Source organism: Mirounga angustirostris, unplaced genomic scaffold, assembly GCF_029215605.1.
Source record: "Mirounga angustirostris isolate CCGP_5_RB_7025 unplaced genomic scaffold, mMirAng1.0.hap1 SCAF_1, whole genome shotgun sequence".
NCBI classification, from domain to species: domain Eukaryota; kingdom Metazoa; phylum Chordata; class Mammalia; order Carnivora; family Phocidae; genus Mirounga; species Mirounga angustirostris.
This window is the reverse complement of record NW_026991709.1, coordinates 25,696,087-25,721,252: the sequence shown is the minus strand read 5'-3', so window position 1 is coordinate 25,721,252 and position 25,166 is coordinate 25,696,087. Positions and strand designations below refer to the sequence as shown.

At 37.1% G+C, this 25,166-nt stretch overlaps 1 protein-coding gene across 5 annotated transcripts in view; it reads left to right on the top strand.

Annotated features, from left to right (window-relative positions):
• The window catches only part of CHODL (chondrolectin), a 296,447-nt gene that overhangs the window by 129,225 nt on the left and 142,056 nt on the right, over positions 1 to 25,166 (top strand). The gene's annotated exons all lie outside the window — the stretch shown is intronic.

Below are 25,166 nucleotides of genomic sequence, written 5' to 3'. Positions count from 1 at the left end.
CTTGATACCACTTCCAAGAAAATGGGCTATGAGTTATAGTGCCAAGCTCTGATATCCTGCAATATTCATGTGTATGGTTTTAGACAAAAAAAAATTCTAGTACTACAATTCTAGGAAAAGAATACATTTAGAAGGATTATTCCCAAACATCAAAATAAATTCCAAAAAATCTTTGTTTATCGTAAGATCCACTAGGACCGTAACTGAAACTATAAAGTCAGACACACTTGAGTTGGTCTGTCATAGTCAACATTTATCACCTGTGGGAACTTAGGCAAGATACTTAACTTCTCTGAGCCTCAGTTTTATTATTTTTAAAATGAAGATTATTATTTGTAGGTAAGAACAAATAGGAAAATGGTACACGGTATTTAATCAAAGGCAGTTATTTTTATAATGATGATGGTGATGATTGTTATTGACCAAACTGTCCCATATTAGTCACTCTCATCCTCTGCCTCCTGATAAGCCCTCTCCTATTTTGTGTCCATATATACATGATCCCTGGGTCTGTGTTCATGACCATCATCTATGGTCATCTTTTCTCTTCTGCCCCACCCCCACTAGGGATGCACTTGGCCAAAAGTTATGTAAAAGAGCCTGAAAAAAAGAGGAGAAATTTAAGAGTGATTGCAGTATAGTGTGTAATTAGGAGCATAGACTCTGGAGTCAGACTAGTGTGGTTTCTTATCTTGCCTCTGCCATTTGCCTTCCTCTCTGGATAAGTGGCTCAGTCTCTCTGAGCCTGGGCTCCCTCATTTGTACAATGGTGAGGTAATGAGTGATAATTTACCTTATAGAGGAGTTATGACTATTAAATCACTTAATGCATGTATAGCTTCTGGAATATGAAATCTATGAAATATTAAGTACTCAACAGATACCATTGCTATTTTTACAAACACTTCAAAGTTGAATAATAATCTTTCTGTTCCCATAGCTAGAATTTATTTCTGCTTATGTTTTTACCAGTTAATATTCACTATGAGTTTCTCAAAGATGAGAATGTTTTATTCATATAACAAAAATCACCACGCTTTTCCACTCTTCTTCACCATATAATACTTTCCCAGGGCTGTTTTGCTGTATTTATTATGTGCTCTCTATGTGTCAGTAACTTGTGGATATTGTGTCATTTTATTCTCAAAGAGCCTTGTAATATAGGTAATATTTTCCACAACTCAAGAAATGGTGGCTCAGAAATGTTACATAACTTGCTTAAGATCACATAGCTAACATGGATCATATCTGGATTTGCACTCAGAAAAGTCAGAGCCTGTTCATAACCACTCTGCTTATGTGGCTTCTGCTTGCTCCTGAGCATGACGAATGACTGTTCAATTGACAGTGAGCTAAAAGAGCAGCTTTATAATCCAAATCAGACTTCCTCATCTGACCTTCCTAGGTCACTCTAATTTCTGGCCAATCGTTTTTCAATGGGCAGTAAGAAATTTATTCTCTTTTTACTCACATTCTGTATTATATAACTATAATTATATGTATTTGTATGTATATATATGGCCACATATAAACTATATATGTATATATATAAATATATGTATGTATTTTTAACAAAAGCATTTGTATCTACTCACTTCTGTATTCTCTTCTGTGTCATGGGGGTTTTATCACACAGACTACCTCATCTTCCTTTGGGGTATGGAGAGGGCCCAGGTGACAGAGTACCTCATTGGTGCTAACCAGAAAATTCCTGACTGATTGGTTAAGACTGTGTTTCTGGAGGAGGTTAAAACTGCAGTTAGGTTAGGTATTAAGTCCTGGTTTAGTGACTTGGCCTAGTATAAGTGACTCCATCTTGGGCCTGCAGTTTTCTTTTTACTATTTTCCTGACTACACCTTGACTGACACTTTACATAAACAATTTCTCCTTAGTCTCTCTAATGTAAATAGATATATCTGTCCAACTAATTTTCCTAAACCAATTCTTTCATCAGACCAATAGTTTAAGATAAAGTCTGACAAAATCTGACCCAATTTTCACTTCTGAATTTATAACCTTCCAGGCCTCAGTGAGGTCCCTGTCCTCAGTTGCTAAGTGGGTTTATCTACAGTCAGCAAATGGGTGTTGTACCTGTTCAACTCATCTCACTCAAATTTGTCTCCTCCCGATGGGTACTCTTTCTTCCCCCAACTATCCATGGCTACCTTTGGCTCAAGATTCAGCTAAAACTCCCTTTTTCTTATCAAGCTTTCCTTGGTCTGCCCTGACTCGGAGTGATCTTATTTACCTTTGAACTTTTACCATCTCTATCACTCTTTTTTTAGATTTTCTGTTGATTGTTTATTGTTATTTTTCATGTGCATGATTTAAAATTAAATTTAATTGAAAGTGTCCTGATGGGGAAAGATATAATCATGCATCTTGTATTCTCCACGCCCTGGTACAAAGTCTTGTTTCTTAAGCTTCATGTCCTCAAGGTATGCAAGAATCCTTCTACAGCATTTCAGTGATGGAAACCCAATCATATGGTTGAACTGATGGAGCTGTTAGGAAGTTTTTTCTTATGGTGTACATAAATACCACTACCTACAACTTTAAGATCTTCTTCCTCTAGCTACCCTGAATGGGCCTAAAAGTCTCCTTTGTGTTATGCTTTCTAAAATTTTAATATTTTTAAGGCTCTGCATGATCTCTGTTAAACTTTTTCATTATGTTCTCCAAAAGAAAACTTTATATAGTGACCAATTATACATGTAAACACTAACACATAAACGTGAAATAGAAGCTGCAGAAAAAATTTACCTTTACTATGTGTATTATTTTGTCTTTATTCAAAGTATTCAATTTGTTATAAAAATGTAGGTATTGCCTTGATAAATTGAATTCACAAGCAACTAATGTTGCAAAATACTGATCTAGGACCACATTTCTATTCTAATCTTATCCTACACAATAGTTAGTTCTCCATGCTCTTACTGTTTCAGAAAAATTGGACTTTTCTCTGTTTTATGAATGGGCTGATATACTTCCTGTATCAGAGACTTTATACATAGTCTCTTAGATATTGTCATATCTTAACTACTTTTACTTAGATAACTCTAGATCTGGTTTTCCTTCTTCATTTTATAGACAAGAAAATTGAGCACAGAGATTAATTGAATAATTCCATGTATACACTAAACAAATATGTATTAGAATTTGATTATATCTGTAATGTGAAGCTAGGTCCTCAGGTAATATGAAAATAGCATCCCTCCCACCCCAACTCCTCCCAGTTATCCTCTTGGCTTCTTTGAAATAAGACCTATCCATCCTGACTTTTCCTTTAAACATGGATATTTCTTGGGTTGCCTGGATGGTGCAGTTGGTTAAGTGTCTGACTCTTGGTTTTGGCTTGTGATTTCAGGGTCATGAGATCGAGCCCTGTGCCATGCTCAGTGCAGAGTCTGTTTGAGATTCTCTCTCCTTCTCCCTCTACACGTCCCTGTGTTCTCTCTCTCTCTAAAATAAATAAATAAATCTTTTTAAAAAACCAAAAACATGGACACTTCTTCCCTGAACTCCAATGCTCACTATTCCCTGTACACTGCTCTACTTTTAATTTTGTCCACAGCATTTAATTGTGTTCTGATATTCTAAATTTATTCACGTATTGTGTTCACTTTTTATTTCTGTATTCTCCTGCAAGAATGTGATCTCCATGAGAGCAGGACTATGTGCTTTCACTGAGATATCTCAGACTCTTAGAACAGAGCTTGGAACAGAGTAGGCACCCAGTTAGTGATTATTGAATGAATGAATGCAAATAGCCACTTTGTCAAAAATCATAGCTAGTTAGTAGAAGCTTAGGATTAAAGCCAGATCTGCTGACTCTTATTTCAAATTTCTTTCCTTTGAAGCCCCTGACACATTATTTCTCAAGCAAAACTACATTCCTGTGCTTTTTCTGTAAAAGTTTTATTCAAATGACATTTTGGGTATTGAATAAATATAGATTTCTCCCTTAATCCATATGATACTCAAGATGAAACAAGATATAAGAAAATAATAAGCTCTTAGAGGTGATTTAAATACCTTTATTACTGCAATGAAGCACAATTGATCTCTCCTTATAGGTAAATACCCTAATTTTCTATGTTATTTTACCTCAAGGGTTTGCTCAGTTTTCCTTAGAACTCTGATTCATTTACTCTACTATAACCTGTTCCTTGCTATAGGCACAAGGAGAGGCTAATTGTTGCACTGCATCTTCCTTAAATTTTAATGTGACCATCTGCTGCTGAACTGTGCATTCATTTCTATAGGTACTCTACTTCTCCTACAAAGTTCAAAGTTAGTGGTTCTGAGGTTAATTGGCAAATCACTGACAGAATCCTCTTACACAAAATATCTACTCTTTTGCTAACATGAAGTATCTTCCTAAGATACTTTCATTTACTTCTCCAGAATATTATTAATCTTACAAACATGATATATAAATATGTAGTATTAAATCCCTATGCAATATAATCCCCAAACCAAAATGTCACTTCATAAAGCTCTTCCTGTCATCCCATCAGTGGCACTAGAATATTTTATGAATTATCCAGACTTTTCCTTGGTCCCCAGATGTAGTCATATGCCAAGTTTGATGGAGTCATAATTTATAACAAATTTGTTTTTACGTTTTTGTTCTATCCATGATGTACTGTTCTACATTAACTTTAATTTTTTCTAGCTTGGGCTAGTTATAGCCTTCCAAAGTGTCCCAGAATCTCAAACCTATCTCATTTTCACTCCATCTTTTATCCTGCCTCAAGATTAGACACCCTAAAGCACTGTTCTGATCATATGACTCTTGGGGTCTGTATTGTCTATTCATTAACATAAACTATAGCAATGATTCTCAAACCTTTCTACAATTATACCCCCAGCTGCTAAAGACAGTGAAGAAAAATTCTCAGGAGGGGCGCCTGGGTGGCTCATTTGGTTAAGCGACTGCCTTCCGCTAAGGTCATGATCCTGGAGTCCCAGGATTGAGTCCTGCATTGGGCTCCCTGCTCAGCAGGGAGTCGGCTTCTCCCTCTGACCCTCCTCCCTCTCATTCTTTCTCTCTATCATTCTCTCTCTCTCTCAATAAATAAATAAAAATCTTTAAAATAAAAAAAATTCTCAGGAGAATGTAGTGGCTGGCTCCACACCTAAAATGTCTCTGGTACTTCATATTTTACAGTCAAATTTATTTAAAATATGATTTTATTTCAATAATGTTTTTAGTTCTTATCATTAAATTCCTTACTTTGATGCTCCAGGAATATATTCCAGGGAATAAAGAACCATCTGGCAAATTGCTGCATATCCCTGTGGTTTCTCACAAAGTCCAGCCTTCCACAACATGGCCCTAACTTACCTTACCACCTTGCCTCTCCCCATCACCTTCTATATTCCATATTCCAGCTGGTGGATGATTTGATGTTCTCTCTTCAATTCTTTTGTTTGTCTGTTCTTACTGTGAGCAATTCCTTCTCCGTAGTTATCCTCTCTCTTCCATTTCCTTTTATCATTTAAAAATATGTAGATATCATTAGTTTCATCAGATTCATAATATTCTTTGTTCCATTTATAATCTTTAAAACCTTGATAGAAGTTCAGTTTCTCTTCTTTTCATATTTTTGAGAGTATTTTTCTCACAGTGATATTGCCTTAAATTATGCTAATCATGGAATACTTTGTATTATAAGCTTCTCTCCAATCGATCGTGTGTGTCACAGCATCTGAAATATCACCATTAGAATTCCGTATGTATTTTATGTTATAATTAAACACATGAGTATGTTTTATTTAATAACTTGCCTTATATGGTTGCTATAAAACTACAATTTATTCTAGGATATTAAATAATTTTTAATTTCTACTTCAAGGCTATAGATTGAACCTATGTGGAATGTATCCTTTCTTCCTGAGATTCCACTAAAGTGATAATAAAGCTATAAGAAGCTTTTAAGCTTATAACAATGAAAAGGATAGGAGTAAGGCTATCAGGATATTTCAACACATTTATTGCAAATAGAAAACAGATGGATGAATTTATCTTGATGAACCAGAGTCATGGAATCTTCCAATGTAAATATTTATGAAAAGTTCCATAGTGGAAGAGGGTTGCAGATAACAAGATTGCAAGACAAATGAATGGCAAGAATGAAAAATGAATTCTAAGTCAGTGGCATTAGTTGGCTTTCTTTGGAGTCATAATGAAAATACTTAACTACTGATATAAAGTACATATGACTAATCAGAATAGACACTCAAATATTACATACTAATCTCATCAGAGTATACTAATTTTAACTCCTGTACACCTATAAATGTAACATTTTACTTCACCTACAATTGAGCACAGAATGGCTAGAAGCATGTTGTTTAACCCTGGTTAAAAAAAAAAGAAAGGCAAAAAAGAAAAAAAGGCAAAACAAAACCAAAAAAATGAGAAACTTTTCTGTAGAAAAGGAAAAGCTGAGTGATAATAACTAGGGCAGATAATATGACTTTTGTCTCCCTGGGAGACATTGGTTGTGTGTCTGTGGTCAAATTTAAGAATCATCCCTAGGGGAAATAGAGATATTTCAGGCAATAGAAGATAACTTAAAAAAAAAGAGAGTCTAGTTATGAACTTCAAAACAATTGAAAGGATATTACATCCCTAAAATAAGAATAGTGCATAAATAGCCTCAGAAAAGGCTTTAAAATAAAGTGGAGGAAGTCTACCACAAGGAGAGTTTAAAAAGGGGGCAAGAAAACATGAGAGGGAAGATAAAAGAGAGTATTAATTCCAGAGTTTTAAGAGGCAGAGAAAACCAAGACAGGTTATCGTATGTTAAAGATAATATATGCAATATTAAAATATAATTCTTAAGACTATAAAGGATGGAAGTTTCTACTTCTTAAAGGCCTAATGCCAAACATGATGGAAAAATAAAAAGAACTAATTCTGGACCTATTCTGAAGTTTCAAAAAAGAACAAAGAGATAATTCTAAATCTTTCCAAAAGTCACCCAATAATCAAAATTAGTTAGAATCAGTTGGAACCAGAATTCTTACCAGTAAGGCTGGTTGCTGGAAGACAAAGAAGCAATCATTTCCAAGCTCAAATGGGAAAATATTTTCTTTTTTCTTTTCTTTTTTTTTTTTTTAAAGATTTTATTTATTTATTTGACAGAGAGAGACACAGCGAGAGAGGGAACACAAGCAGGGGGAGTGGGAGAGGGAGAAGCAGGCCTCCTGCGGAGCAGGGAGCCCGATGTGGGGCTCGATCCCAGGACCCTGAGATCATGACCTGAGCTGAAGGCAGACGCTTAACGACTGAGCCACCCAGGTGCCCCGGGAAAATATTTTCAACTCAAAACATCTGTACTCATCAAACTATTAAACAAATATATAGATATTTTATTTGACTCAGAAAACTTACTTCTCACTGTTTCCTTGATAGTTCCTTGGGGGATGTGCTTAAAGGAAGGGAGTAAACTATGAAAGGATACATGTAATCCAGGACTTCAGTCTAGATCCAACTCTGAAGAGCAATGACATGAACTCCCTAGATCATTTCAGTGAAGCAGAACTAGAGAAAGTTACTTGATTGGGAAAGGAGAATGGAGGGTTTCGGAAGATATCCACAGAAAAACATGCATTGCAGTTTCAGTAGCATGCTAGACTGTGGATAAACCTAAGGACAAGACAAAAGCAGAGAAAGAAAGAAGAAATAAAGACAGAGATGCCTGAAAAAGTAAAAAAAAAAAAAAATTGGTTGTATGAGAGGACAATTTATAGCACTCTAAACTTAAGTGAAAATATTTATGTAGTCTGAATAATGTAAATGCTGTTTTCTCATACATAACACATTGAATCAACCTATAGAAAAAATGGTGGATGAACACATTTCAACCTGAAAACTTTAAAAAGTAAAGGTTCAGATAACAGAAGTTGAAGGTGGAAGGCAAACAGAAGTGAGGGAATAGATGAGAGTGATAATACCTCCTTAAGTATAGAGCTAGGATAGACTATGTGTGGTTAGTGGAGTAAATAAAAGAGAAACATACATATAATAAAGGAACTAAAGGTAGAAATATAATTGTACAAGGAGATTGGTATAGGGAATAGACAGAAGGGTGGGTAGTAAGTGTTAAGATTTGGATAGGGGCTAAAATGTTTACGTGGGTAGTAGGAATTCCATATATAATGCTTTAATCTTGTACATGTATTTCTTTGATAAGCACAAAAAAGTAAAATGGAAAAAAACTGAAAAGAGTCAACCAGGACTTTACTAAGACTTGCCTAAGCTTGCTGAATATGTGTATATACAAATAATCTGTAATAGTATCTGCTGTACTTTAGAGGCTCTTTTTGTCTTGGGGATTCTATCTTATATAGAGATAGTGATCTTAAGATTTTTACTCCAATTTTATACTCAGGCAAGTTAATGAATGTTTTAAGACTTCACTCAGCAGTAAATTGAGGGTATTATACCAGAGATGGTTATGTATTTTTTTTTAAAGATTTTATTTATTCATTTGACAGAGAGAGACACAGCGAGAGAGGGAACACAAGCAGGGGGAGTGGGAGAGGGAAAAGCAGGCCTCCCGCCGAGCAGGGAGCCCGAAGCGGGGCTCGATCCCAGGACCCTGGGATCATGACCTGAGCCGAAGGCAGACGCTTAACAACTGAGCCACCCAGGGGCCCCAATGGTTATGTATTTTTTTGTGTATGTTTTAAACAATACAATTTTTATTCTGACTTTAAAAATGTTCTATTTTCCTAAATTAGAAAACCTACAGTGTTTTAATTCTGTACCCCCCATCTGTTGTGTTGTTTTTGTTTTTTGTTTTCTATTTTCTTATTCCTATCCTTCAGTCAAGTTTTAGGATTTTTTTCAGGACTAAATATCTAGGGATTTCCTTTTAATACCCAAAGAGCTAGAAGATCGATATTTGAATATTTTTGAAGCAGTCGAAAAAGATGTCTGACCTGTATTTGAAATACATCATTATAACAATAAAAAATATGAGAATACTGAGAAACAGAAAGATAGGAGGTAAAACCAGTAGCTACATTTTCAACATCATCATCTATTTCCACTTACCAAATTTTTTTGCTGATGTCTGTACTTATGACTATATAAGAAAATTTCTCATCCAGAGTAGAGAGCATTAATGAAATTACTGTGTAGCACTCTTTGAAAAATGAGAGAAATCCACATTTGGTTTCCATAATGAAATTTATATTTGCTTGGTCATGGTCCAAATTGGTTTTGAAAAGTATATATTTAATTGAGGCAGATGGAGTGGTCCAAAATGTAATAAAGATAAAAACAAGAAGAAAAATTTAAAGAGAAAATTTCAAATTAAAGATGAGTAACTGTTGATTACTCAAGTCCAAGAATTAATACTGATGAATGTTATATAATTCAGCAGATCTCTCCAGGATAAAGAGATATTTGAATGTAAGCTTGACATTAATAAAAGATAGCTGTTTTGTAACTTGCATTTTATATTTCATCTCCTTAGTGTACCTTAAGGTAGAATTTCACTTCAATCAAATGGAATTTACCATTCTAGGAAAAATATTCTTTTTTTATTTTTTAGAGATTTATTTGTTTATTTTAGAGAGAGTGCACGTGAGCGGGGAAGGGGGCGGAGGGAGAGGGAGAGAGAAAGAATCCTCAAGCAGACTTCCCACTGAGTGCTGAACCCCATGCAAGGCTGGATCCCAGGACCCCAAGATCATGACCTGAGCCCCTGAGTCAAAACCAAGAGTTGGCTGCTTAACTGACTGAACCACCTAGGTGCCCCTAGGAAGATTATCCTTTACAACTTCTGGGTTTTCATCCTTATCAATTGCTCAAGTAATGTCCAACACTTCATTTTACCATTTCAGGATTCTGCCTTAGGTTCCTTTACCTAAATATAGTCTAGATTTGCTCTTCACTGTAAGTTAGTGCAGAGTACTACACACCGACTTCAAAAGTTTTGGCTGGATTTTAACTGTACAAGTTGACTGAGTGAGTATATTTGTTAGTTACATCAGTATCATGAGGCAGGATTTGACAGGGCAGTAGGCAATATCCCCCCATCTATATGAAAAAAACATGTAACCAAAAGCATATTTTTATTATGGTTTCTTTAGAATTTATTCCCTTATTCAATTTTGAAAAGGTTTTAAGGCAATTAATGATATTTTAAGAAGGGCTTTTTTTTTTTTTTAAAAAAACCTCACTGAAAAGACTACAAAGTTTAGTGTGAAGCTCTAAAGAAATACCTATTACTTTTAAAACTGTCTAATTCATTTTTTGATTTTATAGTTTTTAGGCAAGTGGAGCCAGTCATAAAAATGAACCTGAGAGATCAGTTAGGGTCTAAAAGAATGATCAGGAAGAGGAGTGTAATGTTTTAATTGGCAAGGCTGGAACTTAGTGTTAATATTAATGCCCACTGCCATCAGCTACATCACTGAAACATTTGAGGAGGCTAATGAACATTTTGTTGAACTACTCTCTGGAATTCTCTCCTGAGTAGCAAGATAGCACTTTGTAATGTAGGGAGGGATGACTTTTGCAAATGGGATACCATAAAACTTAAAGTAAGAATTGGAACTGAAAGTAAAATATTAATTTATTTGGCATAAATTTCTGCTTTTTCATGCTGAAGTTTTATTTTGGCATGAAGATAGCAATAACACTAAGCCCTCCACTGGAATCCAAACTGAAGATAGATTATTTTGTCTTTAAAAATTTCATTAGAGAAGACTACATATGGAATAGATGAAAAAATATTTTAATTTAATGGTAAGATTGTCCCTTTTGGAATCATAGAACCTAGATTGGAGGCAGTTTCATTTGTTTGTAGCCTTTTCTTTTAGAAAATAGAAATCATGAGATTTATTTAAATGGATGGTTGTAAGAAAGAAATCACGAGAAACTGTGAAATATTTTCAAACAATACGTTTTTTGCAAAACCCAGATATTAAGATAATAAAGAGATTGCAATTTTTTCCATTTAAAAAAATAAATAGTTTCAAAGTATAAATATCCTACTTTCTCCCCAGAGACACTATGAAATAAGGGGAAGATTATGGGCCTTAATGTTAAAACTATCTGAGTTTAACTCTTGATTTGAACACAAGTTAGGGAAAGGAACCAATTGATTTATTTAATGTATTTTCTGGTTATCTATAGCTGTGTAAAAAAAAAAAAAAAAAACCCGGAAACTGAGTGGCTTAAAAAAAAATCACCATTTTATTATATGTCATGATTTTGTGGGTCAGGAATTCAAGTGGATGCAGCTGGTGGTTCCTCACCCACCTATGGCATTAGCTGTCTCAGTGGGATTCTGGTGGCGGTTGGGCTGCTCTGAGGGCCAAGATAGTTTTTTGTCCATGTCTGGAACCAATATTGAAGATGCCTGGAAGGGTGGGGCTGTGGAACAGGATGCTAATGATTGACGTATCCAGCATGTCAGTCTTAGGGGACTTGAACTCCTTACATAGAAGCTGGCTTTTCCCAGAGTAGCATCCCAAAGGACCCAGGGCAGAGCTGCAAAACTTCATCTGATCTAGCCTTAGGTCCCTTCTTTTACATTCTTTTCATCACGGGAGACACAATGTGTAGCCAAAATTCAAGAAGAAGGGGATTAGACTCCACCTTTTAATCTATCATACCTCTGAGCCTCAGCTCTCCTTTTGTAAAACCTACCCCCAAAGAATTGTGAAGATTCAATGAGACAGTCTTCAAAGTGCCTCTCATAGAACCTTACCAAAGAAAATCTCCTCCTTTCTTCTTCATGCCTCTGGAGATCATATTTCCCAGTATCACTAGGATAACGGGGAAACACCAAAATAAGCACAACTACCCCTGAGCATTCAGAATCATAGTCAAATGAGTTCATGTACTTTAATTGTAGAAAATGCCTGAGACTCAAACCATGTAGGATATTTAATTTACTGTAGGCCAATTTTTAGGGTTACTTGTTTTTCCAACCTATAGCAGATTAGGAAGAAAAAAATTAGAAGAGAATGGGACTCCTAAAAAGAGATACAATTGAAGAAACTGGAAGCCGAGGGGAAGAAAAAGTATAAAGCACAGGACTCTAGACCTCTAGCATTGGAGGACTTTTTAATGGAATAATGGAAGGCTATCAGGATCTCAATAACTATTATTTTATATCCTAAGTTACCAATTGCTGTTCCTGATGATGCCAGTAACACAGTTTTTAAAATTTTTTTTAAAAAAATTTTATTTATTTATTTCAGATAGAGAGAGGGCAAGAGAGAGTGAGTGAGCCAGGGGGAGGAGCAGAGGGAGAGGGACAAGCAGACTCCTTGCTGAGCACAGAGCCTGATGTGGGGCTCAATCTCAGGACCCTGAGATCATGACCTGACCTGAAACCAAGAATCAGATGCTTAACTGACTGAGCCACCCAGGCGTCCCTCCAGTAACACAGTTTAAATTTTGTTTTATGTCACCTGTAAGTATAAGAGAACGTATAATCTATTTTAGAAAGATTTCTAACCGTGATGGTTAAATGTGTATGTCATGTAAAGAATAAGTTTCAAGATTTCCTACTTATGGAGTTTTTTTTCCCCTAATGGTACTATGTAATTGATATGTTTCAGTGTGATGCTATGACATGACATGGGAAATATCTATAATTTTTTGGCTACCTAGCAGCTGAACGCTGTTTTGATGTTTTTGGAGTTACTTACCTTGAATCTCGGTGAGTTTCTAATAAGTTAGAAAGGGCAGATATTCCCTCTCCTTAGCAATGAGGGCTAAGCCCATGACATAGGCTTAACTAGTCTGCTCCATGAGAGGAACCATGATCTAGTAATGTAAAGAGCCAGGGCTTTGGAATATACATTCTGGAGCCCGGTGGTCACCGCATGCTAGCATGCAGGAGCCACGGAGAGACTGGGATAGCAGAAGTGTGCAGCTCTCACAGCCAGCCACAGTAGAGCAAGCTGTGGTGGACCTGCCAGATTCGTTTGGTTGCAGGATTTTACTCTAATCCTGGCTCATCCTTGCCTTATTATGTGTGCCTTTTTCCAAGCCGTGTTCTCTTAGTGGTACCTGCGATTCTGTGACTTACTTGACTATCATTTCACTATTTGCTTAGATCAGAGTTGGGTTCTATCGCTTAAATTAAGAATCCTGGTCATTATGGAACTTACTGTTAAGAATGCTTGCAGGCCACAGACATGCAAGGAAGTGGTGGCAGTGGTTTGTGATTCTGGCTCTGCATTAGAATCCCCTAGAAAGTTTGGAAAATACCAGTGCCTCATGCCAACCCAAATCAATCACACTGCATGTCCAGGGGCAGAATCCAGGTATTAATGCTTTAAAAAAATATTTAGATGATTCTAATGTGAGAATTAATATAGAGAAAGAAATTCAATGATTTATGGAGATGGGGATATTAAAGCAGATTAATTATATGCAACCTGTCCACCCAATTCCCAATTATGTCCCCAAAGGAGCCCAGAATATATTTCTTTCACCCAGGCTTTGGGTGGCTATAGGCATTTTTGAAAATCACTTTTGTAGCTGTTATAAGCCAGAAATAGTGGAAACATTGCTATTGAGGTGTGTTCTCTGACTTCAATGAAGATAACAGGATTTCAGGTAGCAGTTGCTAACTAGCCATATCTAACTTCTAGAATCAAAGGAAGGCACAGTTATTGTAAGAGTCTGTGAGGCCTGCCTGATGATCACAGTGACTGGTCCAGGTGGGATCTTTGGTATCGCCAAATTAATCGTAGGTTCCTAGGTCTAAAATGGATGAGAAGCCTACAAAATTCTTACTTGATTTGTATAACTGGAAAATTTCCAAGTCTGATGAATGGCAGTCTGACTTGATTTCTTTTTTTACAGACATGGATCTATGTCCAATTTCCAGACCTAAGTTAGTTCACAAAACCAGAGTCCTTGAATAAAATATAGTACCCTTGAGGATAAAACCTCTAACATAGCTAGTACTAACAAAGACTGTAATTCCTAGCCTTCCTCAAGTGTCCTTGTTCAGTTACCAAGTAGCTCAAGGTCCTTGATTAGCTCAGGACAAAGGGCAATGCAGAGATTTTTAAAAGGTTTTTGTTGTTGTTATTGCTTGTATGTTAATTTTAATTATGGGGGACCCAAAATACCCTGGGAGTCAGAACACAAATCGAGTCTTGGTTCATCCAGCATCTGCTAGGCCCTGTGGGACCTTGACACCACCCTGTGGTTATTTTCTCTTTACTGAAGTGTATAGAAGTAAGTAAAGGGTATGCTTAGTAATGGGCAGAATCCACTCTTTTATTTCCTGCCCTAAAAAACAAGAGCTATTATGATAAAAAGGACTAAATGGAAACCTCTGGAGCTTCCTCTCTCTCTAATAAATAATGTATCTAAGGGAAATACAAACATCAGTACCATTTTCAGTATTGAAATAGACAAGAATAATATGTTCATATTTCCTTTTAATCTGCCAGTTTGCCTATTGCTTAAATATATTGAATATGAACTTTGAGAATGAAAGTGAATTGCTCCTTAATGATGGTTGCTTCTATAGCAGCTGCAGTTTCCAGATGTGGTCTCTTAATGGGAGCAAATAAATAGAGCACCTAGGTCCTGGTAGGAAGCTCCCAGTCTGGCTAAGCTTTTTTCTCTATCCAAAAAGCAGAGAATATTACATGTGTCTACTTTCACCTTGAAAAGACACATGCTAACCCTTTATCAGACATGTCATTTACAAATATCTTCTCCCATTCCAAAGGTTGCTTTTTAATTTTGTTGATTGTTTCCTTCACTGTGCAGAAGCTTTTAATTTTGATGAAGTCTCAATAGTTAATTTTTGTTTTTGTTTCCCTTGCCTTAGGTGATATATCTAGTAAAAAGTTATCATGGCCAATGGCAAAGAGGTTACTGCCTGTGTTCTCCTCTAGGATTTTAATGGTTTCATGACTCCCATTTAGGTCTTTAATCCATTTTTGGATTTATTTTTGTACTTATAAAACTCAACACCCAAAAAGCAAATAATCCAATTAAAAATGGGCAGAAGACATGAACAGACATTTTTCCAAAGAAGACATCCAGATGGCCAACAGACACATGAAGAGATGTTAAACATCACTCATCATCAGGGAAATGCAAATCAAAACCACAATGAGATCACCTCACACCCGTCAGAATGGCTAAAATCAGCAGCACAAGAAACACCAGGTATTGGTGAGGGTTTGGGGAAAGGGGAATGATCTTACACTGCTGGTGGGAATACAAACTGGTGCAGCCACTGTGGAAAACAGTATGGAGGTTCCTCAAAAGTTAAAAATACAGCTACCCTATGATCAAGCAATTACACTACTAGATATTTACCCAAAGAATACAAATATATAATAAAAAGGGATACATGCTCCCCAATGTTTATAGCAGTATTCTCTACAATAGCCAAACTATGGAAACAACCCAAGTGTCCATCGACCGATGAATGTATAAAGAAGGTGCAGTGTTTATATATACATATATATATAATGTACATATTATATATATAATAAATATATAATATATAATGTAATATAATAATATATATAATGGAATATTACTCAGCCATAAAAGAGAATGAAATCTTACCATTTGCAAAAATGTGGTTGGAGCTAGAGAGTATTATGCTAACAAAATAAGTCCATCACAGAAAGATAAATACCATATAATTTCACTCATATGTGGAATTTAAGAAATAAAACAAACAGGCATGGGGGAAAAAAAGAAAAGCAAACCAAGAAACAGACTCTTAATTCTAGAGAGCAAACTGATGGATACCAGGGGGGAGGTGGAGGAGGAGATGGGTTAAATAGATGATGGAGATTAAGGAGCGCACTTGTGATGAGCACTGGATGTTGTATGGAAGTGTTGAATCACTATATTGTACACGCAAAACTAGTATTATACTGTATTAACTAACTGGAATTTAAATAAAACCTTAAAAAATAATAAAAAAAAAGACACATGCATGGCAGAGAGTAAAGGTGAATCTCACAAAAATAAAGGGACTCATCAACTTGATGTTAACAGTACAAGGTGATAGCAGGCCCTGAAAGATGAACTTCAAGTGGCTTGAATGTGTCTATTTTGCCACAATGCCATCCTTTCCTCATTTTATATAGTTAGCCTCATAAAGAGTTCCTAGGAAAAGTGGGCCTAGCCTGACTGGAAGTGTACTGTTACAGTGTGAGAACTGACTTCAGGGTTTGCTTTAAGGGAAAATGACAAAGAAAATTTTCCCACTGGGAAGAACCTGGAGCAATACTCCCCGTTGTCCATATGGCCTGGACAGAGAAATGGCTGGAGCTGAGCAGTGACATTGCTCCCTGTGCCTGGTTAAATAGTTTGCGGTGAAGTTAAGAAAATTAAAGGAAGAGTGAAAAAAGAAGTAAAAAGTATAATGAATATGTGTTTGGATGTAAGACTATCTGATTCCACATGAAAATTCATCAGAAGGTCCCTAGTAGGGAAAACTATTAGAAACATATAGAAAATATGGGCGCCTGGGTGGCTCAGTTGGTTAAGCGACTGCCTTCGGCTCAGGTCATGATCCAGGAGTCTCTGCTCGGCAGGGAGTCTGCTTCTCCCTCTGACCCTCCTCCCTCTCATGCTCTCTGTCTCTCATTCTCTCTCTCTCAAATAAAATAAATAAAATCTTTAAAAAAAAAAAAAGAAACATATAGAAAATATGACCCTCAAGTAGAAATATAATCACAGATTGATTATATTAGACACTTCTATGTAGAAAAATTACCATGCACTGGGATCTCCTTGCCCTGCTTTTCATGGGCTTGACAATTCATGAACTTACTCGTTTCCGTTTACATCATCATGAAGTTTGCATACAATCTTGCTTCTGACCAAGGAACTCACTTCACTGGGCAGTTGCCCATCAGACTCACTGATTTCATCATATACTCTTTGATCTGCTAACTGTTGGTCTTTCAGAATGGTGGCATGGTTAAATAATTATTATGTCTGTTAAGAGGTCATCATTCTGTGTTCAGGGTATTGTCCTCTAGGATGCATTGGTACTCTCAACCAAAAATTAATATAGGGTGATGTATCTCTCATGAATTGAGGAACTAGTTGATGGAACTGGCACGCTCTCAGTGACATCTGATTATGGCTGGAAATATTTCCTTTCCTGTCCCTAAAACACTGTGCTCTACTAGTGTAGAGGTGTCTATACTCAAGGGAGAAATGTTGCTATCAAAGGACCCAGAAAGTTCTTTGTTGAATTCTACCTAGCTATTTTGGCCTCTTCAAGGAGCTGAGTTATCAATCAATCAAAAAGGAAGGCTATAATGCTAGTTCTAATGATTGGTCTTGACAGTCAATGGTAATAACATAAGTCATATACATTAAAGGATGGAAACTGTATGAGTAGAACTCATGTAATACTTTGGCTTCCCCTAATAATACCTTGTCAAATAGCATAAGTTAATGCTATTCTAACAAGGCCCTTTATAAATAAGCATTTCCTCACTCCACTGGGAAAACTCTAGTCAGCTAGCTGATGAAAAAAATTATGAGAAAGAAGGAAGGGGCAGTCATTAAAACAGAGCACCTTTATGAGTAGCTATAGAGACACAATTGTAGTTTTTTCCCACATTTTCTTCTTTGCCATATCATTGTGTGCATGTTGTGTGTGTGTACATGTATATGTGTGTTTCCTCTTAGTTCCTTTTACTTTCTCTCTCTTTTATATCAGCTTGGTGGTAGTTAAATTTAGTTTAGTACACATATCACAGAATATTGAAATAGGTTCTTAGCAGACCTCTATTTGTAAGACATTCAGGATCTTCAGCAGAATATTGATTAAAATCAAGATCATCACTCCCTAAATAAGTGCTATAGATGTTCAGCATACAGGTGATAGTTACAGCATTAATTATGTAGCAACATTTTTTAAACCTTAAAAATTTGAAGAAAATTATATGGGGATATTGTTCAATCAAAGGGATGAATTATAGTAATTATTTAAGTTTTTTCCCCTTGCAAATCATCTTAACTCCCCTTCTTATATTTGGGAATGGCCCACCTCATGAGGTGGAGCACCACCCCTCTCTTTACGGAGTTTGAAAATCAGATACTTAGTGGCCTAGCCTTTTTTTTTTTTTTTTTAAGATTTTATTTATTCATTTGACAGAGAGAGACAGTGAGAGAGGGAATACAAGCAGGGGGAGTAGTGGGACAGGGAGAAGCAGGCTTCCTGCCGAGCAGGGAGCCTGATGTGGGCTCGATCCCAGAACCCTGGGATCATGACCTGAGCCGAAGGCAGACGCTTAATGATTGAGGCACCCAGGCGCCATCTTTCTTTCAGCTAGAATGGAAGCACGTAACACAGGCTTGGCCTATTACATGCATCCATCTACATGGATGATTAATGAGTCAGGCAAGCAAAAGGAATGGAGATGCCACTTTGGTAGTGAGGAGCTGTGGCAGCAGTAACAAGATCAAGTTTCAAGGAGCATCTCTGACAGCGGTGACAGCGGTCCAGGAATGGCATCAAGTATCCAAGGCTGGCATTAGGTTTTTCGGGGACTGACTTCCTGGCATGACTTGAGCTATGATCCTGACTGCTGGTTCACTCTTTCATTCCTCTCTTTTTCCGTGTCCATTTCTCCCCCTCCCCCTGAGCTTTCTAGAAATTCAGGAAATCTTTGTAGATGTTCAGGGCGGCAGCATATGCTTTAAATAATTTTTTAAAAAATGGTTAAGTCTGCAAGAGCTTTTTTTTCTGTTGTATTCAACAAAAACTGAGAAGGAATGAAAGGAGACAGACCCAAGAAAGGTCTGTATCTCGCTTAGATTCAGGCTAGGACAATGGCCGTGGTAGGTGGACATTCAATTATAATGTGCTAGAATTACAGTTATAGACCAGCATTGAGCTTTTGCTCACCTACACTTTCCATATGTGAGAGACATAGCAAGCGAGTGAATTGGTACAACTGTGCATAACTGAGTTCCTAGAGAGTTTTTGTAGTAACTCATTAAATTAAATTTCCGTTTGTAGAAGGAGACTTTCACGTTTCAGACTATAGATCTTTTTGTGCTAAAATCTGAACACCTAGAGATTGAGGCAGGCAAGCTGATACAAATTCATGTTTCTGCTTTAATTTATCAGTTTCAACTAGCTTTATGCATTCATTGAGAAGTCACACATACTAATTATATACATGGGCCACCAATCCCAAAGATGTGGTTGTTGGCTAGGTCTGTGGAGACATGTCCTCTGCTAGTATTCAATGGTACTGACTTTCCTTATGGAAGAGCTAGCTTCCCTGTTTTGTTCATGTCACCTGGGCTTAGTCCAGCTATGGTACCAGTTGTCTCACCCATTACAAAACAGGTTGATTATCATTTCCTTAAACCTAGTAGTCTGGTTTAGACACTTAATCATAAAGGGGCATGGTATTTTTCTTCCATCTTTGCTTTCATGAAATATGTAATTATTTGTAATATACCTTCAGTTCACTGGAAGGTGATTCTTCACCAGTTACTTATTTATACTACAATTTAAATTATTTAATTAAATTAATTTCAAGCAACTCAATCTACATTCATGTCTATAAAGAAATTTTACCTTTGTTCCCAAGATATTTTAGATTAGCCTATTCTTTATTTTATAGATTCCTTGGCTGCAACCAAAAGCAGTGATCTGTTCAATACCGTAGGGGAACTCTAGGTTCACTCTGGGAGTGAAACTCACTTACTAAAACTCTATACTCTTAGTCCTTCTGAATCCTGGAGGAAGTGAAAGACAACGCATAGTCAGATATTCCTTCACTCAAAACATATTTATTGAGTGTTTCTATAATTCAAGCAAGCACTATTTTAGGTAAAGAGAACATGAAAATGAAGTCTTTGCCCTTAACAGACTGGTGAGGACATGGGCACATATTAAACTAATGATAATACATTGGAATAACTGCTATTAGGGGTATGTGTAACGGATCATGGAAGCCCTGAGGGTTTGTAAATACCTAATATGCAGAGTCAGTTAAGGGCTTCATAAAGAAGTGATGTCCGACCTTGGTCTTGAAGGTACAGTAGGAGTTCAGTAAAGAGAACTGGAAAGGAATCCCAGTTGTTCCAATCATTCCAGGCGAGACCAACATAGAGCAGCCAGTCCCAGGTGATAGCCAGCCTGTCAGGCATAGGAGTGAAAACATCAAATTCCAGCTGACGACAAATATTTGAGAGAAGCCCACCGAGACCAGCAGAAGACCTGCTAGTCCAGTTTGCCTCTCATGGCTTCATAAGTTAAATAAATGTTGTTTTAAGACACTGAGTTTTGGGGTGGCTCGTTATGCAACAATGGATAACTGATACAATCATATATGCATTCTAGAAAGATTAATGGAAGAGTCATAGAGGGTGAATTACAGGGATGAGGGTGAATCAGGTAGAGCATTTTGGAAACAATTGGAAGAGCTCAGGAAAGCCCAGTTGCTATTACTCAGGAGCCTTTATGCCAGAAGCCTGGAACTCAGAGCCTTCTCTTGGGGTCTTGTGCAAATAAGCAGGATCCTGTCCAACCTCTCCTGAGTACAGCATATCCTCTAGCTTCAAAGGCTGCTGATTTTCTTAATATGAATGAGAGTCAAGTGTGAAATAATTATATTGCTAGTGGACTCACCTGGGCTAACATCCTCTTAGCAGAACTGCATCCAGGCCATGGCAGCCTCATTCTGCAACTCTGGGGAATCTCCTTTCTTCTTTCCACACCCGCCTTTATTTGAATTCCCCAAGGTCTTACTCATTTGGGAAACTTGTTGACAGCTAAACTCACTGAGTCTTTCTTATATGTCACTCTTTTTTATTGTGCAAAATTTTAACCCCTGATTCATCTTCTCCCACAGTGCTAATTCCCTTCTGCCTTCTCCCATGATGCAACCTCCCATTCTGTCCAGCCTTTTCTACTGTACCCCCTGTGAAGACAAATCCTCTGTTTCTTCACTGAATGTTTCGCCTATTGTTCCAAGCTTAAGTCTGATTTTACTTTGAGAATATTCTTCTCACAAGTCTCTCAAAGAAGGCTTTTCATCTTCTATACCCCATGTATCTTAGAATTGGGAAATGAAACAGTGCCTTTCCTACCACTCCACTCTAACTATTCTTGAAAGGTAATCAATGACCTGCTAGTTGATTGAATCCAGTGGATATTTTCGGTGGCGTTGGGCCTTCTTGATCACTGTCTTTGAAATACTCTTTTCCTTTGTAGTCCTTAACATTCCTCCTACCTCTCTAACCTTTCCCCTTGAGAATATTTTGTTTGTTCATCTTCTTCTGTCTATCCCTTAAATTTTTGTGCTATTTACTAGTACATGCAAAGTCCTCTTCTGATTTACATAATTTACAAAACTTCCTTGAGTGATCTAATTTTTTCATGGCTCCAACTACCAAGTGTATGTCAATGCCTTAAATGAAGCATAGTTTTCTCCTGAGATTTGATTCATATGGTAACTTCATGTGGATATTCCAAAGTTAAAGTCAACATATTCTTTAAACTATTTCTGTTTCTGTGTTTTTCTCTCTCTCCCCCATCCTTCCGCCACCCCCCCCCATTTCATTTAGTAGTACCAGAATCCAACACAGTTGCCTAAACCAAAACCTGGCTCCCACATCTCTACCTCTACCCAATCACCACGTCCTACTGAGTCTGTCTTCTAAATATCTCTATGATCTGTCCAGTTATCTCTATTTGCATTGTCACCATTCTAGTGCATATCAGTACCATCTCATTTCTAGATTAATTCAAGATTGGGCTCTCCCCCTTTTTTTTTTCCTGTTGGGATTGAAAGATAGAGGAATGCATCTGATAGATTAAGAGATCCCTAATCAAGCCCAGCTTTTCAGGAAAGGGAAGTTGAAGGGAGGAGTCTGAGATGGACATTGGGCCCTGGGTCATTTTGGGGGAGAGCTGATCTAGGGCACCATCCAGATGCCACAACCCAGCTGAAGTGGGTGCTTCTTGGAAAGAAGGATGTGGTTGAATTAAAATATATCTTTTACTAGAAAGCTTCAGAGCTTGGGTCTCAGTTAGTTTTACTGTGGGACACCCCTGATGCATATCAGTGAGAGAAGGCTCGTCTTCCTCTGTGTGATAGGGAATCACTGTGGCTGGGCTGGATGAGCCAGGACGCCAACAGAAGGTGGAACACTGAGGGAAGCCAGGGAAGGTGGCTCGTTTGGGCTCATGTTTTTGTAGATAGCCAGAGCTTAATCAAGAAGCAACACTGACACTGATTTCCTAAAGGTGTCATCTAGCAAGGCACTAGGAGCCCAAAAGAGTAGAAACCTGGTCAGGCTCTAGCAGTGCTCCACCATCAACAGCAGAACAATTGTGTAGAAGATGGTGCTATCTGGTGCTAGCTTCAGAAGCTGTCATGACAGAAGCTTTGAGGCAGAGCTTCCCAAACTCTGGCAAGTGGTTACTGATGGGTTGTTGAGCCCATCAGCCCTTGGGATGGGTGGGTGGATGGGCAGATCGGCAGAGACATGGGCAGCTAGAGTTCCCAGGCTCGTCCGTTCGATCATTTGTCCTAACATTTCTAACAGTATTATTTTCCTCAGTGCTATGATAAGATAAATATTGGAAACTTATATGATTTAAGGAACCCCTAACCATCTGCTAGACTAAGTGATAGCTCCATTCCCTCTATATTGCATATTGACTATACCTGATGCAAATCAAAGGCTCACAGCTCAGAAGCTCCTCTTGCCACATTGGTTGTTAGCTTAATATACACAATACAGTCAGCTCTCTCTGTTTCCAGTCCTGTTTAAGCCAGTTATATTTTACTCATTCATAAAAAAATGAATGGATGAAGTCCCTTCTTCCCCCTTGAGACAGATTGTTGAATAAGACTTATGAATTTTGTATTTCCACGCAGCTTATTTTATCAGTGAGGGAGCAAAACAATAAACACATGAGTTACTGTGGGGCGCCTAGGTGACTCAGTCGGTTGGACATCCGACTCTCGATTTTAGCTCAGGTCATGATCTCAAGGTCCTGGGATGAAACCCGCATCAGGCTCCATACTCAGTGGGGAGTTTGCTTGAGGATTGTCTCTCTCCCTCACTTGCGGCCCCTCCCCACTGCTCTCACACTCTCTCTTTTTCTCTCAAATAAATAAATAAATCTTTTTTAAAAACCACATGAGTTACTGTAATTATAACTTTAATTAGATATCCAGTACAATAATGAAATATGAATTTTTAAAGGAAGGGAGTTGCTATTATGAAATTAAATTTGGAAAACGTGATGAAGGTGATTGTTTAAAATTGCTGTTGAATTAGTTTTAAAGCAAGAAACCTTAACAAAATTAAGGAGAAATTATAATTCTAATTCTACATTTGGCTTGCTTCACAGGAGTCTTTTTTTCACTTCACTTTAGAGAAACTGAAACCTGAAATCATATACTATGTGTGTGATGGTGATTTTTACAGAAAAGACAGCAGGGGTCTTATTAACAAGACCGTGAGTCCACATTTAAGAAACTGTGGGGTTAGTATGTACTTACACGTTTTCAATTAAAATGCAATGTTTGTAGCACAAATATATTATTTTAATGATTGCCAGTCTTAATTAAATTTTTAATTAATTAAACTATATGAATTGCTTTGGATAAGAGGGCTTCTATCCTAATTCATTCAATAAATATTTATTGATCATCAAGTTCTTCATTGCTCTATTGAAGATATTTTGGGAGGTGCAAAAATAAGACAAGAATCCCATCCTTAATGGACTGGTAGTTTGAATGAGATAAATACAAACAGCTCAAAGGTAGAGGGTAATAAGACAGACAATGCCCTTCAATTACTGGTCCCTCCTCAAAAATGCTAATTAGCATCCTCAAATATTTCTTAAAAATATTATTTTCAAGACTTTATGTTAAAAGTTATGAACTTTTGTATATTGTCTGAATCAGGCTTATCAACCATTATTCTAAATCACTCTTCCAGTAAAAGTACAAAGCAATAGCCAATACTGGAATATTTCTAGATGTTAATAAATACAACGTAAGTGGGTCTTATATTTCATGTAATTAACCTGACGCGATGTCTACATGGGACTGATGGTTCTTTTCTAAGTAATTAACTAAGGAAGGAATGCAGCAGGCTTCTAATGCCACTCGATAGCAGAACCACACACTCTGAATTCCCCCAGCACTTGTCTCTGCTGCTGCTCTGTCATTAATTGAGAGCTCCCTTTCATAGCTTTTCTGTCTGGAAACAACAGTTAACTATACTTTGGATGAACCTTGAGGACATTATGCTAAATGAAATAAGCCAGTCATGGGACAAATACTGTATGATTCCACTTACATGAGATATCTAAAACAGTCAAATTCATAGAATAAAAGTGGAATGGTGGTTTGCCAGAGGCTGGCGAAGGGGGAAATGGGGAGTTACTAATCAATGAGTATAAAGTATCAGTTTTGCAAAAGAACTGAATAAGCTCTAGAGATCTGCTATAGGTGGTCCTATGGACAACAGTAATGTATTATACGCTTAAAAATTTAGGAAGATAGATCTCATGTTAACTGTTCTTAACAGAGTAAAATGAAATGAAAAACTTAGTTGTATATTCAGCATCTAGCAAAATAGAAACTCATTATTACTACTGAACTTTTTTAAAACAGTTTCAGAATACTTTCACATACATCTCACTTCAAATTTGTGCTTCCCACTCACCTTCTAGCTCTTTCTCTAAGTGAGATGAGAGAGTCAGTTTATCTTGTTTCACTAACCACAATTACCAAATCAGGTCAATTTTAACTCCTAAGTCTCTCTCTCTCTCTCCTATGTTTTGTATGTTTTTATTTTATTTTTTTTTAATTCCTTGAGTATTTTAAAAAACAGCCTTATTGGAGTGTAATTGATATATGATAAACAGCATCTGTTTAATGTGTACAATTTGATACATTTTGATATAGGCATTCACCCACAGTACCATCACCAATCTGAAGATAATGAACTCTCCATCATTCCCAGTTTCCTTGTGTTCTTTGTAATCCCTTCCTTCCATCCCTGCCCTGCTCCAAACCCAGTGAACAGCTGATCTGTTTTCTGTTTCAGATCCCAAGGCCAGGCTCAGAGGTGGTAGGTAAGGAGCCATGGATGGTTAGAAGTAACCCCTGCTTGCTTACC